At 43.3% G+C, this 22,976-nt stretch overlaps 1 protein-coding gene across 1 annotated transcript in view; it reads left to right on the top strand.

Annotated features, from left to right (window-relative positions):
* LOC126194982 (inactive pancreatic lipase-related protein 1) overlaps positions 1–22,976 on the top strand; it is a 238,136-nt gene that overhangs the window by 119,951 nt on the left and 95,209 nt on the right. The gene's annotated exons all lie outside the window — the stretch shown is intronic.

Genomic DNA, 22,976 nt, shown 5'->3' with positions numbered 1-22,976 from the left:
TTAAGTGTGAATTGCAGAGCAATAAGGCAGATATAGATGTAGGACTCGCGACGGCTGTGTCATTGGAGTTACAACAGGATTTCTATATGGCTTATATGCGTATGAAAATGCGATTTGGTCATTTGCGTAAACACGTGGATCAGCTAGCTGAATCAGAGAACTTCCAGGGAAGAAACGGTCCATATCTGGAAGTGTATATTTCCCTCCCATCTGTTGAGAGATATTTGTACTTCTAAGAAGTGAGATCCAGCTATTCATTAACGTAATGTGTCGAGTCCATCGAGCGATGACTGTTGCAGACTGTTAATTGGAGTTCCACGTTTACTGATTCTGGAGGCAATAAAAGTCAGCAAAATTCAACGCGCTCCCGAGCACACACACACATACACATACACACACACTCACACACACACACACACACACACACACACACACACACACACAGCTTTTCACAAGCTGTTGTGTTAGTTGCTGGTAAATCTTATGAGGTGTCTGGTAGTGGTCCCTGAAAAGTTTGTTCCCAACATTTCGTCCAAAACTGTATTGAGCATCTTCGGAGATGACCCTTGTTTCGTTAATTTTTATCGACTGACGGGTCTTATGTAGGACACCAGCGACAATACTGTAAAACGGGTGTGTGATTGGTATAAATAAACCTAGTCAACGACAAAACTGTCCTCGTCATACGCAAGTGCTAATTAGCATCCCAGTTTTACCAACGTAGACTTCTCCGAATTCGTACGAAAGTTCGTACACGCCTGCAATGTGTAGAGTATCCAAGGTACCCTTAGAGGGTCTCAATAGGTCTCTAAGAATGCGACCAATCTGGAATATAGGTTTGGTACCCCCGCGACACATGCCATTACGTACACGGTAGCTGACGCCTCTCACATAAAGTAGACGAGCAACAGGAAGAGGTTTCTTCCGTACCTTTGTGTGTTTTGTGTTCACCAGTTTAGTATTGGAGGACAGTGTGGAGCGTAAAAATCGTAGAGCGAGACCAAGAGATGAATACACTAAGCAGATTCAGAAGGATGTAGGTTGTAGTAGGTACTGGGAGATGAAGAAGCTTGCACAGGATAGAGTGGCATGGAGAGCTGCATCAAACCAGTCTCTGGACTGAAGACCTTAGCAACATCCTGATCTTTATTTATTTCAAACGAAGTATACACAAGCTATTAAGGTCAATGCTGGTCAGAACTAGGTTACTTTAGCAGTTGTTGATATTGACAAGAATAACATGCAATGATTTACAATTTTGGAGAACTTCTCTCCTCTTCTTACGAGCCTTAAAGTTGTCTGAAACTATGTGGTCTTATTTTGCTTCCGCTAGTACGTCCGTTGCTGTTGATAAACCATTTTATATTCCACTGAGACGAAGTTTCAAACCATCTCGTTATAATATGTTATATATATGAATTAAATCACGCTGTGATATTGTTAAAATTAGTGTATGGGTGTGATGTTACTGTGTACACTTTTTTAAAATAAAGATAAGTATAATTGTGTATTTTAAATTTCTGCTACCAGTCACTTTTTTATTTGCAATAAACAATGGATATGATCCTTCACTAATTAATACCATGTCACAACAGATAAAAAATAAACTGAACAAACAACATCAAACTACACTCACAACTGACAGTGCCCCATCAGTAAAATATGTGAAAATGCCACATCTTCGAATAGTATCCGACAAATTAGCACCACCAACAGCCTAGGTAGGAAGCTTATTCACAATATAAAACCACCAGATACAAGTCTTGATGCATCTGACATTTACAAAAGTACCTGCAGCCAATGAAATAAATATTATACAGGCCAAACAGGCATAAATTTCAGACTCGATTCAAAGAACATTTTGACTGCTACAGACTTGATAAATGTAACAAATCAGCAGTAGCAACTCACATTGACGGCACAACTCATCCTTATAAAATCTAGCACAACCTCGAAAATTTAACAGAAAATAGGAACGATATCAGGAAAGAAATGCAGATTTTCATTCATAATACGAAACATGGAGATAACATCCTTAATGAGATAACTGAATTCAAAACCTCAAAATTCTTCAACAGTCTTAAAACAGTTCTAGCTCATTTGATTCAAGATGTTTCAATGTAAATAAATGACTACAAATCCGTCAGTACCAAACATGTCGATACAAAAAGTCGATAATCGACACTGACTCACAAATTACTAGTCCACCATGTTGTATTAAGTGCATAACGTTACATGTATATCGAAACAATTTGTGCAGTAAATTACGTCGGAAAACAGTGACAAAATACAAAGTGCAATAGTGTAATGTTACTCAACAGCTCCGCCATTACACCAATGATGCAAGTGAAGCCACAAGGCGATAAAATCGTAAGTGATCAACTGTCATATAAAGACGTTTCACACGATTATGGCACCACACAGCTGATGCAAAACTATCTGCATCCTATACAGGCTGTGATGATATCGTACATAACCAACAACAAGAAAAACCAGCAGAAGACATCACTGACATCGACTTCTGGCTATCCACTACCTCCCCCCCCCCTCCCCCCAAATGCCACGCCAGCCACTACAGCCGGCCGCTGGTGGCCGAGCGATTCTGGCGCTACAGTCTGGAACCGAGCGACCGCTACGGTCGCAGGTTCGAATCCTGCACGGGCATGGATGTGTGTGTTGTCCTTAGGTTAGTTAGGTTTAAGTAGTTCTAAGTACTAGGGGACTTATGACCTCAGCAGTTGAGTCCCATAGTGCTCAGAGCCATTTGAACTCTTTTTTGAACCAGCCACTACAGTAGGGCCACCGAACAATGAACAAAAATTTCTAGATTAATTTACTTTAAGAAAATTTATTTTTAACTAAGATTTCTCTGTATGTATGTATGTATAAATGACTGATTATGAACATAACGTGTTCTAAATGCGTTGTATTGTATTAGATTAAACATAAAACAAATAAATAATTATTCCACACAGTCACGGTTCACAAACGTAGCCATAATTGCCGAAAATAATTAAGATAAGTATAACAAAGAAAAGTTTCTAATTGCGACTATTCAAAAAGTTCTGAGACTTAATTTTATCCTTAGAGTTAAGCGACGTCAGTGCAGTAACTCGGTGGCACGGTGGCAGATTGAACCAACAACTGTACCAACAGATGTGCAGTCGACCAGTCAGTAGCGAACAGGCACCGTTAAGCTGTGGACGTGCTACCGTATTGTGTCAATGTTGTTACGTCACAAATCGCAGTAGAGCAACGTAAGTGTCAAAGACATTCCCCAGAATGTTTCGCAGAATAGAAAAGTGAGTGCAAAGCTAGTCCTGCACATCTTGACTCCCGAACAAAAACGACGTCTCGACCTCCGCCGTGACTTGATTGAGATACTAAACGTGGAGCATTCTTTGCCGGAAAAAATCTTCACGAACGACCAGACTTGATGTTATATGCACCAACCACAGAACTAAAAAGTGCAGAATGTGTCTCTGAAGTTTCAGCAAATCGGAAGAAGCTGCAAATATGAGGCGCGAGCTGAACAACATCCCAAAGAACCATTAAACTTTTCTCTCTTTACTAATCGATTCACGAGACTTTTTGTACTGACGGAATACAGTGATGAACCAAAGCATTATGAGCACTGCCTACAGCGACATTAAATGCCGCCTTGTAGCTTCATGGCCACGTGACCATTATACAAGGTGTTTCAGAAGTGATGTTCTATTGTCAGGGACATGACACGAATGATCATACGAAACAAAATAGTCAAACTAAACTTGGGCTCTAAAACACGCACCTTAAGAACTATGAGCAATTCTCTTATATTGTAAGCTCTTTGCTTTCCATATTTTGGAAAGTGGTAGTATAGACCGAAACAAGAAAGAATATCCCGTAAACGCATGCTCTAAGATGCATATCCTAAGAGCTATGAGTACTTGTTCATCTTCAACATCTACATCCATACTCCGCAAGCCATCTGACAGTGTGTGGCGGAGGGTACCTTGAGTACCTCTATTGGTTCTCCCCTCTATTCCAGTCTCGTATAGTTCGTGGAAAGAAGCATTGTCGGTATGTCTCTGTGTCCACAGTGTTTCTCTGATTTTATCCTCATGATCTCTTCGCGAGATATTCGTAGGAGGGAGCAAAATACTACTTGACTCCTCGGTGAAGGTATGTTCTCGAAACTTCAACAAAAGCCCGTACCGAGCTACTGAGCGTCTCTCCTGCAGAGTCTTCCACTGGAGTTTATCATCTCCGTAACGCTTTCGCGATTACTAAATGATCCTGCAACGAAGCACGCTGGTCCCCGTTGGAGCTTCTCTATGTCTTCTATCAACCCTATCTGGTACGGATCCCACACTGGTGAGCAGTATTCAAGCAGTGGGTGAACAAGTGTACTGTAACCTACTTCCTTTGTTTTTGGATTGTATTTCCTTAGGATTCTTCCAACGAATCTCAGTCTGGCGTCTGCTTTACCGACGATCCACTTTATATGATCATTCCATTTTAAATCACTTCTAATTCGTACTCCCCTATAATTTATGGAATTAACTGCTTCCAGTTGCTGACCTGCTATATTGTAGCTAATTGATAAGGGATCTTTCTTTCTATGTATTCGCAACACATTACACTTGTCTACATTGAGATTCAATTGCCATCCCTGCGCCATGCGTCAATTCGCTGCAGATCCTCCTGCATTTCAGTACAATTTTCCATTGTTACAAACTCTCGATATACCACAGCATTATCCGCTAAAAACCTCAGTGAACTTCCGATGTCATCCACAAGGTCATTTATGTATATTGTGAATAAGAACGGTCCTACGACACTCCCCTGCGGCACACCTGAAATCACCCTTACTTCGGAAGACTTCCCTCCATTGAGAATGACATGCTGCATTCTGTTATTTAGGATCTCTTCAATCCAATCATACAATTGGTCTGATAGTCCATATGCTCTTACTTTGTTCATTAAACGACTGTGGGGAACTGTGTCGAACGCCTTGCGGAAGTCAAGAAACACGGCATCTATCTGGGAACCCGTGTCTATGGCCCTCTGAGTCTCGTGGACGAATAGCGCGAGCTGGGTTTCACACGATCGTCTTTTTCGAAACCCATGCTGATTCCTACAGAGTAGATTTGTAGTCTCCAGAAAAGTCATTATACTCGAACATAATATGGGCTCCAAAATTCTACAACTGATGGACGTTGGAGAAGTAGGTCTATAGTTCTGCACATCTGTTCCACGTCCCTTCTTGAAAACGGGGATGACCTGTGCCCTTTTCCAATCCTTTGGAACGCTACGCTTTTCTAGAGACCTACGGTACACCGCTGCAAGAAGGGGGGCAAGATCCTTCGCGTACTCTGGTGTAAAATCGAACTGGTATCCCATCTCCCTCTGTCGTCTATTTCGATATCTACCATTTTGTCATCTGTGCGACAATCTAGAGAAGGAACGACAGTACAGTCTTCCTCTGTGAAACAGCTTTGGAAAAAGACATTTAGTATTTCGGCCTTTAGTCTGTCATCCTCTGTTTCAGTACTATTTTGGTCACAGAGTGTCTGGACATTTTGTTTTAATCCACCTACCGATTTGACATAAGACCAAAATTTCTTAGTATTTTCTGCCAAGTCAGTACATAGAACTTTACTTTCGAATTCAGTGAACGCCTCTCGCATAGCCCTCCTCCTCACACTACATTTCGCTTCGCGTAATTTTTGTTTGTCTGCAAGGCTTTGGCTATATTTATGTTTGCTGTGAAGTTCCATTTGCTTCCAAAGCAGTTTTCTAACTCGGTTGTTGTACCACGGTGGCTCTTTTCCATCTCTTAAAATCTTCGCTACTTTGAAACACAACTCTTCTAATGAACAAGTGCTCATTATTTTTAACGTGTGGATTTTAGAGCACACCTTTACTGGACATTTTTTTTCTAGTGTTGGTCCATTCTACCACTTCCTAAAAAGATGGAAAGTAAAGAACTGACAGTAGAAAAGATTCGTTTCACAGTGTCGAAGATCAAGAACTGATCGTAGCTCTTAATGTATGCGTTTTAGTGCCTATGTTTACTCTACTATTTTTTATTTCGAATGATCATTCATATCATGTACCTCATTACTGACCACCACTTCTAAAACACACTACATAGGCGAAACAGATATCAGTGGTGGTGAACCATTCCAGTTACATTACTTTCCGCAAATTCGACGAAGGGCAGAGTGTTGTCACCCAGTGTCTGGAGTCGATCACATCCGAAACGACGAACCTGATCAGCTGTTCACACCCTACTGTCGTGACCATCTTTGGAATGTTGTTGAAGAATGATGAAACCATGAGTACTGGGTAGAATCTTCGACGTCCACGTCTCAGCGTAGAACATAGAATCGGAGTCTTGGCCGTTAGATAAAGAAAGATAGGCAACGATGTGTGACAGATCTAACAACAGAATACGGTGCTGCTGCAGGCACAAGTGTTTCAGACCACAACGTTTAGTGGGCATTGCTGAACATCGGGTCCCACAGGAGACGACGCTTATATGTTCCCATGTTCCACTGGGTCAGTTACGATGGTGGTGGGCACCGAATCATCTAAATTGGATCATGGCTCAATGGAAACGTGTCACCTGGACTGATGAATCACGTTTCTTGTTAGACCACGTCGTTGGTCATGTCCAGTTATACCGTCGCCCAGGCGAACGGCTACTGGAAACATGCTCCGTGCCATGGACACAGGCTGATGGGGACAGTATCTTGCTTTGGGGACCATGATTCCATGGGACTTGTGGTGGGGACTAAGTAAAAATTACTGATGGATATCTGCATTCTTTCATGTTTGATGTATTCCCTGATCGCGATGGTATGTTCCATCATGATAACTATCTTTGTTACAATGTCAGAATTGTGCTAGAGTGGTTTGAGGAGCAAGATAGTTAACTAACGTTGACCAGTACAACGAAAAACAAGTCCAAAGTTGCAAATTTTAATATTTTTTATTCACTCGAACAGTTACAATGCGTACAAATAATTATCTGTATGCCCTGTAACTGTTCGTTGCACATTTTTGACATGGTTATCAGATCTTAGGAAATAGCATTTTTCATTATGTTACGATGATTTGAAAATGGGTCTCGGCATGAAACTAGTCATCGAGTGAATAAAAAAAGTGAAATTTGCATCCTTGGACTGGTGTTTTGTTGTACTGATTGACGGAAGTTGCTGACCAACAGTTATTCCAGCATGTTGGAAGTTCGTAATCACGTTGATGTTTTCACCCTCAATTAGCCGATTCTGAACCTGAAGGAACACATATGGGACGCTGCAGAGCACCAGCTCCGTGCCCACAAACCAGCGATCCATATTGTACAGGAGCTGCGTGACCTGTATGCAGAGATATGGTGCCACACATCTCCGGAAACACAGAATCGATTTCATTCACAATCCCTGTTGTATTGTGTTTAGAGGTTATCCAACATGTTATTAAATAGGTGATAGTAATGTTTTGCCTCATCAGTGTACATCTATTCACAGCATTAAATAGACGTCCAGTGTATTTTAAAATTATAAAATTTGGCAGATGCTTACATACTATCGAAACTAGATGTAATACAATACAAATTTCAGCAGTTGTATGTTTGTCGTACCTAAAGACATATTTGCTCTTTATTCAAATGTTGTCATGTGTGTGAAATCTTATGGGACTTAGCCGCTAAGGTCATCAGTCCCTAAGCTTACACACTACTTAACCTAAATTATCCTAAGAACAAACACACACACCCATGACCGAGGGAGGAGATCGAACCTCCGCCAGGACCAGCCGCACAGTCCATGGCTGCAGCGCCTGAGACCGCTCGGCTAATCCGGCACGGCCACTCTTTATTCCCTTCAGATTGCTCTTTTGTGCGTGGTTATCCACAAAGACGTCACAAATGCTACATTGTCCTCGGAACGTTTTGACCGAATTTCAGTGGTTTTGATTCTTGATGGAACAAGTGCTCTGAGACTTTGATGGTCCTTGTGTTCTCAATGGCTTGACGGTTCTTTGTCACAATCCCCACAAGGTGGATCACTGTTATCCCCAGTACCTCTCAAGCTCGCGACGTGAGTATGTAGCGTAAAAACCACCCACGCCGTTGCGCATAACAACGAGAATAAGGACGGGTTGCAGGATTGTCGCTCTTTTAAAGATTCCGCCAGTCAGTTAGCAGCTACCTAGTACGTGTCGAAAGACTGGTAGTTCTGATTTTACATTACAAAGCTCAAGCATGTCTTAAATAATTTGCAGGCTATCAAGTCCATTCTGACTCCTGATGCTTACCAAACTTATGGAAAATACTAATACAGTGCATTTACAGCTTCATTCTGGAGTACCTGCGACGTAAGCCCGTTTCTGGGAAATAAACACCATGCGACTTCAATTGTCGCCAAATGTGTGCCTACGTTATTTCGGGGTAACTATTGTTCTCTGAAACTGAGGACTGCAAGAATCACCTGACAACCAGTCCTCTTGGCTGTCATTTATTGAAGTACAAATTATGTAATCAACAAAAGGAAATCAATCGTTGACATCAGATTATAGATTGGTTGACCAGTTATTGGCCACATCGAGTGCATTCGGTGTCGTCCTCATCAGGTCTCTCTTGCTGCATGTGGCTAGACATGATGCACACTGTAGTAGATGGTTGTTAATCTTCATAGCACTGCACTTGCAAAAACTGACTTCACAGGAAGTCCCCCCTCTCCAAATTTTGACGTTTCCCCCGCTACTTTCAGATCCTTGCTGTTGTGTTCTTGTAAGAGCTTCAGTAGCTGCTAAGAAGCTCTTTCTTGATTCCAGCCGAAGATGTACTAGCTGACGGCCATTTAATGTAGGAGCTTCTGTACTCATAGCCTTGCTTTTCTCGCATTAGTCTGAAGTCTAATGTCAGGAGGGAGTGTGCCAGCAAGACACCGGAGTTTATCTACTGGTCTAGGTCTTAAACAACTTTTACTAATGTCACAGATCTCATTAAGCACCACATCTACGTTTCTGGCATGACTGTATTTGTAGAAAGTCCAACATGCCTATTCAGCACTTTAGTAACAGAGCGCTAGCGCGCTAGTTCTCAGCGTGTGTGGGTGAACTCTCTATGTGGTACCTGTCGGTTTCTTCGCTATGTTGTTTTTGGCAGACATTTTATGTTCAGCCAAGGTTTCTTGTATGTACGGTTTCTTATATGTACGGCCCACAGTCACTCCCAGATGATCTGAAGTGTTTTAGCTGCTTGTTTGTTATTGAGGTCGAATAAATAGTTCTGAGTTTTCGCGGGATTCGGCATCAGGTGATTTCCATTATAGTAGGTGGTAAGTTCTTCCAGGTCTTTAGGAAAAGTTTGTCCCACCTTTTCAAAACAGTCGGGTTGAGAAGTGACAGCACAGTCGTCATCATTGACTAAACTCTAGGTTCCTTCTGACAGTGGCTGATAGTTACTGCAGACGCTAAATAACAATGGTGCTTTGTGGTAATCCATTAATCTTTGTTCTCCATCTGCTTCATTTTCCCTCAAAATCCACAAAGAATCTCCGGTTCTGGAGAAAGCTTCTGATGTCGCACACGAGACTGAAGTCTTTAGTGATATCATACTCTTTTTGTTAGAAGACGCTGAAGACTGACTGTGTCGTAAGTCGCAGATAGATCAAAGAATATAGAGTCTGTGACAAGCCGTTTCTCAAAGCCTTCCTCGAAGTGCTCTGTCAAGTTTAATATCTGTGATGTACCGCTTTTTCCTTCTCTGAAGCCAGCTTGCTGGGTTATAAGAAAAGGCTCCACTTTTTCATGTCAGTTTCTGATAGATGAGACTTTCCAGGACTTCGTAGAGGTGACAAAGCCAGAAAATAAGCTTAAAGGCTTACGGATCCAGGCGATCTTTGCCTGGATTAGGGATACCAATTGGCTCCTGTGACCTTCAGCAGGTCGAGGGGTTCTAGGCGCTTCAGTCCTGAACCGCGCGACTGCTACGGTCGCAGGTTCGAATCCTGCCTCGGGCATGGATGTGTGTGATGTCCTTAGATTAGTTAGGTTTAAGTAGTTCTAAGTTCTAGGGGACTGATGACCTCAGATGTTAAGTCCCATAGTGCTCAGAGCCATTTGAACCATTTTGACCTTCAGCAATCGTCCCCGACAAGGTGCCTCATCAGGTATAAGTGATAGTAATTATCAAATAAACAAAGAAAAAGAAGTGCTTATGTAAATGAAGAAGACACCTTCAGAAGTGATGGTATTGTGTGGTATCTGATAAGGCACATCAAAAGTAAATTGTTAAAAGTTTTTGTTATGACTTGCAATGACGAAACCATTAAAATGAAAGGTACAGGTGTTTTGATTGTGGAAGCTTTGACGTAAACCTCGAGAGAGAGCCGATTTTTCAGCTGACAGTAAAGAAGTAATGAAACGTGGTCAGAACAGTGAAAGTCTCAGACATGAATATGTTTGTTGCAATGTTAACGTTAGAAAGTTAAAAGTTTAATTAGGAGTAAGTAAACTGTCTCAGACTGCAGTTAAACGGACTTACTATACCGTGTGTGTGTGTGTGTGTGTGTGAAATCTTATGGTACTTAACTGCTAAGGTCATCAGTCCCTAAGCTTACACACTACTTAACCTAAATTTTTCTAAGGACAAACACACACACCCATGCCCGAGGAAGGACTCGAACCTCCGCCGCGACCAGCCGGCCAGTCCATGACTGCAGCGCCCTAGACCGCTCGGCTAATCCTGCGCAGCTTTACTATACCGTGACCGATTTCGAAGCTACCATCTTCACAAGCTTAGAAACACTGTGTAATTATCGGACGAACGAACCAAACTACAGTCCCGACAGGTTTACGCGCCGCGGACTAATCGTAAGTGTTGAACAAGTAGACGACTCGCTGAACAGCTTGCCGCGCCCACGGGCCAGGTTTCAGTGCAGGGCTGCCAACTGGCCCACGTTCGCCGCGCTGAATACTAATAACGCATACTTCGCTGACACTAGGCAGGGCACGGAGAATGCCAGCTGTGGATGTTTAGGTCAGGGACTCGCTAAGGGATTTCTCACGTGTGGTGAAGTCACTCGCTACCTCTCCACAGCTGGCATTATGTAAACGCACTTCTCGTTTTACAGAGGTGAGTAACTACTGCTGGTGGCATTTGGTTTGTGGGAGCTCAACTGCGCGGTCATCAGCGCCATCAGCGCCCGTACAAAGTCCCAATTTTGACACAGTCCAGTTTTTACGCAATGCAATCCAGCCACTGTCACAAATGATGATGATGTGGATGAAACGATGAGAACAACACAAACACCCAGTCCCCGGGCAGAGACAATTCCCAACCCGGCCAAGAATCGACTCATATGGTTCAAATGGCTCTGAGCACTATGGGACTTAACTGCTTTGGTCATCAGTCCCCTAGAACTTAGAACTACTTAAACCTAAGTAACCTAAGGACATTACACACATCCATGCCCGAGGTAGAATTCGAACCTGCGACCGTAGCGGTCACGAGGTTCCAGACTGTAGCGCCTAGAACCGCTCGGCCACTCCAGCCGGCGGAATCGAATCGGGGACCTTGTGATCCAGAGGCAGCAACGCTAGCCACTAGACCACGAGCTGCGGACTCAGTAACTAATGATCTGTAGTCTACCTGGGTGTGGAATACTCTTCTCTGAGCTCAGAACCTGACATGTAGTTTTGTGTTGCTGACTGGTGTCTAGAATGAGACACTACTACTTCAGTGTTGCTATTATTTTTTTTTTCTTATGTCCACAGTCCAATATTTTCAGACCTGTCTCTTATTAAATGTATTTATTTACCCCGCCTACTAAGCCATTCCAGTTCGTAGTTCAATATGTAGTGCGTCAATACATAAAATGGTTCAAATGGCTCTGAGCACTATTGGACTTAACTGCTGTGGTCATCAGTCCCCTAGAACTTAGAACTACTTAAACCTAAGTAACCTAAGGACATCACAGAATTCGAACCTGTGACCGTAGCGGTCGCTCGGCTCCAGACTGTAGCGCCTAGAACCGCACGGCCACTGAAGCCGGCTGTCAATACATACCGTTCGTTTTAAGAGGACACTGTGTTCGTGTTAGTCATGCTTACAAGTTACATATGTGTAACAAGACATAAGTCTTCATCACGGACGAATGCATGGCTTCATGGCGATACATACTGCTAAAATTTTCTCGAGCTTCCAGCCGCGCCAAGTGGTTAAATGTTGGAGAGCTTTCGACCGAGTGCTCTACGGCCGCTGGAAAGTGATGTCTGTCTGTGATGCTGCTTCGTCTCTATATAGCCACGCTGGCGTCCGTGATGTCACGTGTGTCCATTTAAGTGGCAATATATGGTGATGTATTCGTTGCGCACCCGGGTCCCAAACTGCGCTTAGCTGCAGAACGCCTTCTTTACTGATGGCGTTGTAAGTTTTTTTGTCTCGGTCGCTTCTTCTACAACGCCAACCCAGAGAGCATTTGCCCATTAAAAAAAAAAATTAAAAAACGAAGCCCATGTCCGTTTTCCGGAGTATGTTCTGCTACCATTCATTTCCCAGCAGTGGAGATCAGGGTATGCGAGTCAAAGCCAACCGTATACATTCAGGTTTATGTGAGTATCGCTGCCGTTGGTTGGTACGCTAACGCAAACATTTTCTGCGATTGGTGCATCTTGCAGTAGTATTTTTAAATGAAACATTACTTGATAAGCAGTAGGTAAATAACTATTTTCATTAATCATGTTCTACTGTGTATTTCAGTATTTGTAAGATCCACATAATGTGAATGCTAACTAGCCATCAACATAGTTTGCTCAATTTTGCACAGTGAGGAAAACCAGGTACACCAGGTGGCACAAAACCGGACCATCATGGTTTTCTCACGTGTCAAAAAAAAAAAAAAAAAAAAAAAAAAAAAAAAAAAAAAAAAAAAAAGGTTGGTGAGAGATAGAGAAAACCAGAAGGCCCAGTTTCAAGAGGCTTAGATGTTTCATGATCGTGCCGCTGAAGCCAGAGTGCTCCAAGAAAAAGTTTCTCAGTTGTCTACAACCGAAAATTTCCTGAACGACAGCATTTTTAGTTGTTCCAGCGACTTCGTAAAATCCATCGGGCTTATTGCTTAGGTGGCTAGAACTTTTGGTACGCTATCGTGATTCTGTGTGTCACCACAGCTGACGCTGTTTCCTCCAGCAGTTGACTGGGGAAAAAAATTCAAAGAAAATCACCAGCAAGGAGAAGGGCACACAAGAAATATTTTGAATTTGAAGAAACGGTCAGAAGAGAGAAAGAAGAAAGGAAAGAAACTCAAAACGGAAACTGTTTGTTGGAAAGAACCAAATGGGCCAAGGTGTAAGAAGGCGATGAAACAGGAAATGACCGTTGGAAAGACTACACAGCCTCAAAAAATTGAAAAGCAAGAGTCTTTGACTTCATCAGTCTAGAAAGGCACAGACGGAGCTGGTATATAGTATTTAACAGGCTATATTCAGACTCAGCGTCGAAGAAGTGTTAGATCCGTTGTGTATCTTGTCGCGGCTGGGCTCGTGAAAAATGTTCCAGTTCTGAGGAAGAAAAAGGCTACTCTGTATGAGATTTCTGTTCTTAATAATGTGTATTTTTATATTAGGAACAATTATTGAACTACATTAGTGTAATTGTTGTGCCTAGGAATCCTGCATACTCGGTTGGCTAGACAAACGATCAAGCAACTCGTATTAATGAATTTTATTAGAACAGGACAAGTACTTAACTTTGATGGATGTGTCGCAAGCAAAGGGCGACATACAAAAGAAACCGTCTTCTTCAGAATAGACAAACGCAAGTCTCTGTTGCGTAGGGATTGCTAATGATAGAGGCTACGATGTGTCGGCTAACGTAGTGGCTAACGTTGAAGATGCTATCGAAGTGAACTGCCGCCAGTCGGGAGCGGCGCTTATGTCCTGTTCACCTGAGGCCCGCTGCTGTCGCGTTGTCGTCCTGGAAGGAGGCCGGTCAGCGTGCGATTGGCTGACCTCTTCTCACAGCCGTCCCTTCTCTGTCGTTCCCGACTGGCGTGCCGGCGTTGGCTTTACGCCGTAACTGAAAATTTGAAGTTGTTTGTTAAAAACCTGTTTTGGTAATTCAAGCAGATGTATGGTATACGTTGATAGTGTATCCAGGGCTTTCTTTATGTTTTCATACATTATTTTCGTTACAAAGAAAGTGTTTTCCGGTTTTCAAGTTTCTCCATTCATTTAAATGAATATCTCATTTCACCCCACGGATGGCGCAAAACCGAGTATTTTGTCCATAACGAGATAATTATTTTGTATACTGAGGTGGTTTATATTAAGCTGAAATCGGACTAGTCTCATGTTGTTCAATATAAAAGTGATTTGAATAGCTGACTCCTAATGGCTTAAAATCGATTGAGCCTTCAGACTTCCACCAAAAATTCAACGACTCTTGAGTCTCTAATACTGTAGTTCTCACAACGACAAGGATAACCAAAATTTCATGTGGATGTGGGTTTATGTCATATAAACTGTCCGCACTATTGGTTGCTTGGTTGATTCAGGAGAGGGGACCAAACAGAGTGGTCATCAGTCCCATCGAATTAGGAAGGAAGTCGGCCGTGCCCTTTAAGACGAACCATTCCGGAATTTGCCTGAAGCGATTTACGAAAGTCTTGGAAAATCTAAGCATGGTCGGACTCGTTTTGAACGTCGTCCTCCCAAATGCGAGTCCAGTGTGCTAACCGCGGCGCCACTTCGTTCGGTCACACGAGCGAACAGCTCCGTATGGAACACAAACAGAGTTCCGCATACGTAAGGACGGCAGCAGGAGTAACACAACAGTCAACACTTGGCAGATGCCAAGGAGAATTCAGCAGAAAGCTTGTGGATGTTTAACCACTTGACAAAGATTGAAAATTTAACAGCATCCTTCGTCCTTTATACAAAAGAAAACAGCACTTCACGTATTAATTACTTTCGAATCTATGTCATTTGCGCCGGCCGCGGTGGTCTCGCGGTTCTAGGCGCTCAGTCCGGAACCGCGCGACTGCTACGGTCGCAGGTTCGAATCCTGCCTCTGGCATGGATGTGTGTGATGTCCTTAGGTTAGTTAGGTTTAAGTAGTTCTAAGTTCTAGGGGACTCATGACAACACATGTTAAGTCCCATAGTGCTCAGAGCCATTTGAGCCTACGTCATCTGTATTCATAATTTTCTCTGTGTGTCCACCTGGTATGACATTTCACATGTTTTCCTACGCTGCCACCTCAGCAGCTTCCTGGTCAGAAGTTGGCGTAGCTGAAACTTCCGACAGTAAAATAAAATTTAAAAAAATTTGCACTGTTTATAAATTAGGGACCCATCTGAAAAACGCCCACTGACAAGTGAGACTCCTCATTTGACTGCCGACATACTGGTCCTGCCTTCGGCATGTACGCACCAACGTGAATGTGTAAGTCAACAGTCCAGACGTGTGTTTTTTCTGTTACAGCGTCTTATTATGGCCTTTAACCGTCTATTCCTATTCTTGTGCAGCGAATTTCGGTAAAGTTTATTCACAACGTCCTGGATGGAGGGAGCCATAGTTCTAGATTGTCTGAAGGCGGTAGAAGTCGTTCGACATCAGGTCACGAGTGTTTTGTGTCAGGCCGTTGCAAAAATTTCCGATCTAGAAATCCAGTACCTGTGTATACCGTACACATTGCGAAGTGATTATTGTGCCGCGCCGTGTCGAACTAGTAAGCACAACTCTACATCTACGTACATCGCTACTCTGCATATCACACTTATGTGCCTGGCAGAGAGTTCATCGAACCACCTTCACAACGAATCTCTGTTACTCCATTCTCTAACAACGCGCGGAAAAATCGAACACTTTAATCTTTCCGTGCTCTGATTTCCCTTATTTCTTATGATGATCGATTCTCCCTATGTAGATTGGCGTCAGCAAAATATTTTCACGTTTGGAGAAGACAATTCCTCATTGATATTTCGTCAGAAGAAACGCCTTTGTTTTAAAGACGTTCACCCCAAATTCTGTACCGTGTCCTTGACACTCTCTCCCCTATTTCTCGATAAAGCAAAACGTGCTGCCCTTCATTAAACTTTCTCGATGTACTCCGTTAATCCTAGTTGGCAAGGATCCCACACCGCAGAGCAGTACTCCAAAAGCGGATGGACAAGTATGGTGTAGGCACTTTCTTTAGTAGGTCTGTTGCATCTTCTAAGTGTACCGCGAATAAAACACAGTCTTTGATTCGCCTTCACCAAAACAACTGGTAACTGTAATTCCTAGGTATTTCGTTGAATTTACTGCTTTTAGATTTGACGATAAACGACAGCATCATTGCAAACAACCTAAGACGGCTGCTCACATTGTCACCTAAATCATTTATACAGATGAGGAACAACAGACAGCCTATAGCACTACCTCGGGGAACGCTAGACGTCACTTCTGTTGTACTCGATGACTTTCCGTTGATTGCTACGAACTGTGACCTCTCTGAATTACGAATCCACTCGAATATGGCTCTGAGCACTATGCGACCTATCTTCTGAGGTCATCAGTCGCCTAGAACTTAGAACTAATTAAACCTAACTAACCTAAGGACATCACAAAGGCCGGCCGCGGTGGTCTAGCGGTTCTAGGCGCTCAGTCTGGAACCGCGCGACTGCTACGGTCGCAGGTTCGAATCCTGCCTCGGGCATGGATGTATGTGATGTCTTTAAGTTAGTTAGGTTTAAGTAGTTCTAAGTTCTAGGGGACTGATGACCACAGATGTTAAGTCTCATAGTGCTCAGAGCCATTTGACACCACACACATCCATGCCAGAGGCAGGATTCGAACCTGCGACCGTGGCAGTCGCTCGGCTCCAGACTGTAGCGCCTAGAACCGCACGACCACTGCGGCCGGCCCACTCGCATATCAGAGACGTAGCCCATAAGCACGCAATTTGTTTATAAGCTGCTTGTGAGGTACGGTGTCAAAAGCCTTCCGTAAATCTAAGGATATTGAATCAATTTGAAATCCTTTGTCAATGGGACTCAGACGAACGATGTTCTCTAAGTCCGTGTTGATTATGTGTCAATAGACTGTTCTCTTCAAGATAATGCATAAGGACGTTAATGATGTGGGCCTGTAATTTAGTGGATTACTCCTATTGCCTTTCTTGAATGTTGGTGTGACTTGTACAACTTTCCACATTTCTGGCACCAATCTTTTGTCGAGAGAATACAGGGTGTTACAAAAAGGTACGGCCAAACTTTCAGGAAACATTCCTCACACACAAAGAAAGAAAATATGTTATGTGGACATGTGTCCGGAAACGCTTACTTTCCATGTTAGGGCTCATTTTATTACTTCTCTTCAAATCACATTAATCATGGAACGGAAACACACAGCAACAGAACGTACCAGCGTGACTTCAAACACTTTGTTACAGGAAATGTTCAAAATGTCCTCCGTTAGCGAGGATACATGCATCCACCCTACGTCGCATGGAATCCCTGATGCGCTGATGCAGCCCTGGAGAATGGCATATTGTATCACAGCCGTCCACAATACGAGCACGAAGAGTCTCTACATTTGGCAACGGGATTGCGTAGACAAGAGCATTCAAATGCCCCCATAAATGAAGGTCAAGAGGGTTGAGGTCAGGAGAGCGTGGAGGCCATGGAATTGGTCCGCCTCTACCAAACCATCGGTCACCGAATCTGTTGTTGAGAAGCGTACGAACATTTTGACTGAAATGTGCAGGAGCTCCATCGTGCTTGAACCACATGTTGTGTCGTACTTGTAAAGGCACATGTTCTAGCAGCACAGGTAGAGTATCCCGTATGAAAGCATGATAACGTTCTCCATTGAGCGTAGGTGGAAGAACATGGGGCCCAATCAAGACATCACCAACAATGCCTGCCCAAACGTTCACAGAAAATCTGTGTTGATGACGTGATTGCACAACTGCGTGCGGATTCTCGTCAGCCCACACATGTTGATTGTGAAAATTTACAATTTGATCACGTTGGAATGAAGCCTCATCCGTAAAGAGAACATTTGCACTGAAATGAGGATTGACACATTGTTGGATGAACCATTCGCAGAAGTGTACCCGTGGAGGCCAAACAGCTGCTGATAGTGCCTGCACACGCTGTACATGGTACGGAAACAACTGGTTCTCCCGTAGCACTCTCCATACAGTGACGTGGTCAACGTTACCTTGTACAGCAGCAACTTCTCTGACGCTGATTCAAAATGGTTCAAATGGCTCTGAGCACTATGGGACTTAACATCTGTGGTCATCAGTCCCCTAGAACTTAGAACTACTTAAACCTAACTAACCTAAGGACATCACACACATCCATGCCCGAGGCAGGATTCGAACCTATTACCGTAGCAACGACAAACCTTGGTGCACGAATGGAAAAACGTCATTTTTTCGGATGAATCCAGGTTCTGTTTAGACAATCTTGATGGTCGCATCCGTGTTTGGCGACATCGCGGTGAACGCACATTGGAAGCGTGTATTCGTCATCGCCATCTGGCGCGGTGAACGCACATTGGAAGCGTGTATTCGTCATCGCCATCTGGCGTACCACCTGGGGTGATGGTATGGGGTGACATTGGTTACACGTCTCGGTCATCTCTTGTTCGCATTGACGGCACTTTGAACAGTGGACGTTATATTTCAGATGTGTTACGACCCGTGGCGCTACCCTTCATTCGATCCCTGCCAAACCCCACATTTCAGCAGGATAATGCACGACATTATGTTACGGGTCCTGTACAGGCCTTTCTGGATACAGAAAATGTTCGACTGCTGCCCTGGCCACCACATTCTCCAGATCTCTCACCAATTGAAAACGTCTGGCCAATGGTGGCCGAGCAACTGGCTCGTCACAATAAGCCAGTCACTACTCTTGATGAACTGTGGTATCGTGTTTTAAGCTGCATGGGCAGCTGTACCTGTACACGCCATCCAAGCTCTGATGACTCAATGCCCAGGCGTAACAAGGCCGTTATTAAGGCCAGAGGTGGTTGTTCTGGGTACTGATTTCTCAGGATCTATGCACCCAAACTGCGTGAAAATGTAATCACATGTCAGTTCTAGTATAAAATATTTGTCCAATGAATACCCGTTTACCATCTGCATTTCTTCTTGGTGTAGCAATTTTAATGGCCAGCAGTGTATATTGGAGCTGTAGTCTTCTGCTCGAAGACTGGTTTGATGCAGCTCTCCAGCCGAATCTATCCTGTGCAAGTTGCTTCGTCTCTGAATAACTGCTGTAGCCTACATCCATTTGAAACTCCTTACTGTAATCAAGCTTTCGCAGAGCTTTACGATTCCCTATTCTCCACCACTTTTCTTTCCGTTACGTAAATGGCGAGGGCTTGGTCCCTCAGGATGTGTCATCTCCTTTGTTTTTAGTCACATTGTACCATAAATTCCACATAGAAACGACGCAGAAGTTACTCGCAGATATCGACGCGACGATTCCGCACTTAAGCAGTCAGTTGACGTGGCATCCATCTTCCGGACACGTTACTGAATTTCAAAATATCATCGTGTGCTGACCCAACACTAATATCCCAAATTTTAGCTATTTTGTTTACAGTAATAAGCCTGTCTTCTTTTACAAGATCTTCCACTGCGACAATGCTTTCATTCGTCCTTACGCGGTGTGCTCGGCCCGCGTGTATGTTCTTCCACAGAAGTTACGCTCCTTTTAAAATCACAGATCGCTGCTCCATCTCGGTGCAAGTTGACAATAGGCGACCGTCTTTGTACTGTCAGAGCTTCCTTTTAAGTTATGCAACAACAAGCCGTCAGCCACCTATCATCTGTCGAAACACAAGTGTAACTCCTGCGAACTGCCAAACTGATAGTACATCTTCTAGGAATTTTATTGCCTTTTATCTTTGTCATTTGAATCGCCTTCGTAATGCTGATAATCACTGTGTACATTCATGGTGGTGTATAATCTGCTATTCTACTGTATAAAGACAAATCGTTGTTTAACGTTGTTACTAACAGTCTCGAAAAGTACTTGACCGATTTAATTCAATTTTCGTCACGATGTTGCAATAATAACTGGGGAGGACATAGGCTATTTATTTTTAATACCTATGATACATATTTATAGATATGTTATATAAACGGGAAATGTTTTACAAGAAATCTCGACGAGTTCTCGATCGATTTACTTGAAACTTGTACACGATTAATAAACGTTCAGATAGGCATATGCTATTTCTTTTTTAATAGATGCACTCACGGTAAAAACTGCAACACCGAAAAATAATTGAAGTATAGGAATCAAATTTCAGAAATACATATATCTAGGTAACATATTTGAGCAATTAATACTACAAGAGCACAGACTATGTAAGTGCGAGATAAGCTATTGCATATGTGAAATGTTGGCGCCTTAATAACTGCTGTAACCACCAGAATATCCACTTGAAGCATGCAAACGTGCATGCATTGTATTGTATAGGTCCCGGATGTCAGTTTGTGATACTGAGTTCCATGTCTGTTTCACTTGGTTGGTCAATACAGGGAAGCTTAATGCTGTTTATGGATGACGCTGGAGTTGTCGTCCGATGATGTTCCCTATGTGCTTGATTACAGACAGATCTGGTGATCGAGCTGGGCAAGACAACATGTCAACATTCTGTACATCATGGTGGGCTACAACAGCGGTTATGTGAACGAGTGTTATCCTGTTAGAAAACACCCCCTGGAATGCTGTTCATGAAAGTCGAATCGCTAGACTGAAGAACAAATCTGCAATCAGTATGCGTGGGAGAAACACGAGTGTGCTCCTGCTGTCATACGAAACCACAACCTAAACTCCAGGTGTATGTCCAGTGCGTCCAGCACGTAGATAGGTTACTTGTGTGGTATCGATAGCTACGATGCCACGGCGTAGGTAAAAGTTCTTAGGTTGGCACTACGACACCGACACCGACGGTAGTGCCCTCTAACCGGCGCTGTGCAGCACTACGAGCGCCGCTCCAGATTCTCCCCATTTGATTCCGAGTAGACGATTAAGCAACATTGTTTCTATTTCATGGTGAGCGAGCCACTACAGATTTTGCCTTTGTAACATCTAGCCGTTGATCGATTTGAGTTGATGTACAGCTTCGCAGTTACGTGCTCATCTCACCCAAAGTTAAGTATTATCAGTTATATATGTTCATACACCAGTAAAAGAGCTATAACCCATACGCAGTACCGAAGCATTTAACCTTTCCCTACTCCTACTCACTTACTACATTCGGCCTACCCTTCAGTTTACCGGTGCAGACCCACGCGCCGCCTTCCAGGCGGAATACAAAAACTTGAGAACCTCAGCTGGAATCATACTGACCAACACATGGCCATCACAGAAAAGGGAGGAAGCGGAATCAGATCAGAAAACACAACAGACCTCCACCCCGCCTTCTCGCCTGACACCAAATGGCGGTGCTTTGGGGTCAATGGAATGCACGCTACAGGGCATCTGGCTCGAAGCTGTCCTTGAAGTAAATGATTTATAACAGTTCATTGCTCCACTGTCGTACCAACTGCTGCTCAATTTGTTGCAGCAGATACAGTACGATGCGCCAGAGCCATACGCCGAACACGATGGCCTTCCCTCTTTGTAGTGCCACGTTGCCGTTTGTCTTGCGACCGTACATTCCCGTGACCACCGCTGCAGGCAATCACCTAGAGTAGCTATATTCCTGCCGAGTCTTTTTGCCGTATCGCAGTAGGAACATCCATCTTCTCGTAGCCACATTACACTACCTCATTCTTACTGAGTGACGTGTTGATAATGTCGTCTATGTCGCCTTAAAAGGCATTCTTGACTAACATCAACTCACCACGTCCAATCTCAAAGGTAACTAAAGCTCACGGCCGCTACAGGATGTAGTTAAAGCTAACCTGATTTGCTTCCTCAGTGTAGTACTACTAGCACTTAGAGCGAAAATCTTTCAGATGTTCACGCCTACCAACTTCCATTTTCGTCGCGCAACTCCTTCTTGGTGTTGAGATTATTTTCTGTCAGTGTATTATATAGAACATGTCAAAGCAAAACGTTATTAGCAAAACTTCTTGACCGATTTAATTCAAATATTACGCGATAGTCTATTAAACTTTCAGACGAACATAGGCTATTTAATTTTCTAAACAAAAATTTACAGGTTTTCTGTTATAATCAACTACAAGAAAGAAAACTGTGTGCTGTGCTGCGAAGGCGTGTCGTTTCATTTTCTTTCGCTCAGTGAGTTTCTACTATGACAGAAGGGCATTTAAGTCGTTAGACATGCTGATTCTCACATAACTTATATAGTTTTTCGCTCTGTGTATATAGCATTAATTAAAAATTGTAGCCGGCCGGTGTGGCCGTGCGGTTCCAGGCGCTTCAGTCTGGAACCGCGTGACCGCTACGGTCGCAGCGTCGAATCCTGCCTCGGGTATGGATGTGTGTGATGTCCTTAGGTTACTTAGGTTTAAGTAGTTCTACGTTCTAGAGGACTGATGACCTCAGAAGTTAAGACCTACAGTGCTCGGAGCCAATTTTAAAAATTGTATGCACAATACGTCCCTTTTGTTTTCTTCCTGGTAGTCGGCCCTAATGAAAACAAAAAAAAAAAAAAAAAAAAAAAAAAATTAAAAGTTGCATTTATGGCTTATTGGTTTACGATTAGATTATTACCAAGCAATCTAAATCATCCTAAACTTTATAATACTACCCGTTCGCAGATTAAAATTTTGCGAAATATTGTCGTTTCTAACAAACCCAGCAGCTGGAGAAGTCTCTCTCAAATGCCGTGATCGCAACCGATTTACTCACTCATTTTAATCGATTTCAATGCCCAATCAAAGTTTAGTTTGCAATAACAACAAAATAAGGCCCAAGTGCAGAGTGTGCAGGGGGGGGGGGAGGGGGGAGATGTTGGGTGGCCTGGAGAAGAGATCGACAGAGAGAGGGGAGGAAGAGATG

This window comes from Schistocerca nitens, chromosome 7 (assembly GCF_023898315.1).
Source record: "Schistocerca nitens isolate TAMUIC-IGC-003100 chromosome 7, iqSchNite1.1, whole genome shotgun sequence".
Taxonomy (NCBI): Eukaryota; Metazoa; Arthropoda; class Insecta; order Orthoptera; family Acrididae; genus Schistocerca; species Schistocerca nitens.
This window is presented reverse-complemented; position numbering and strand designations above follow the sequence as displayed.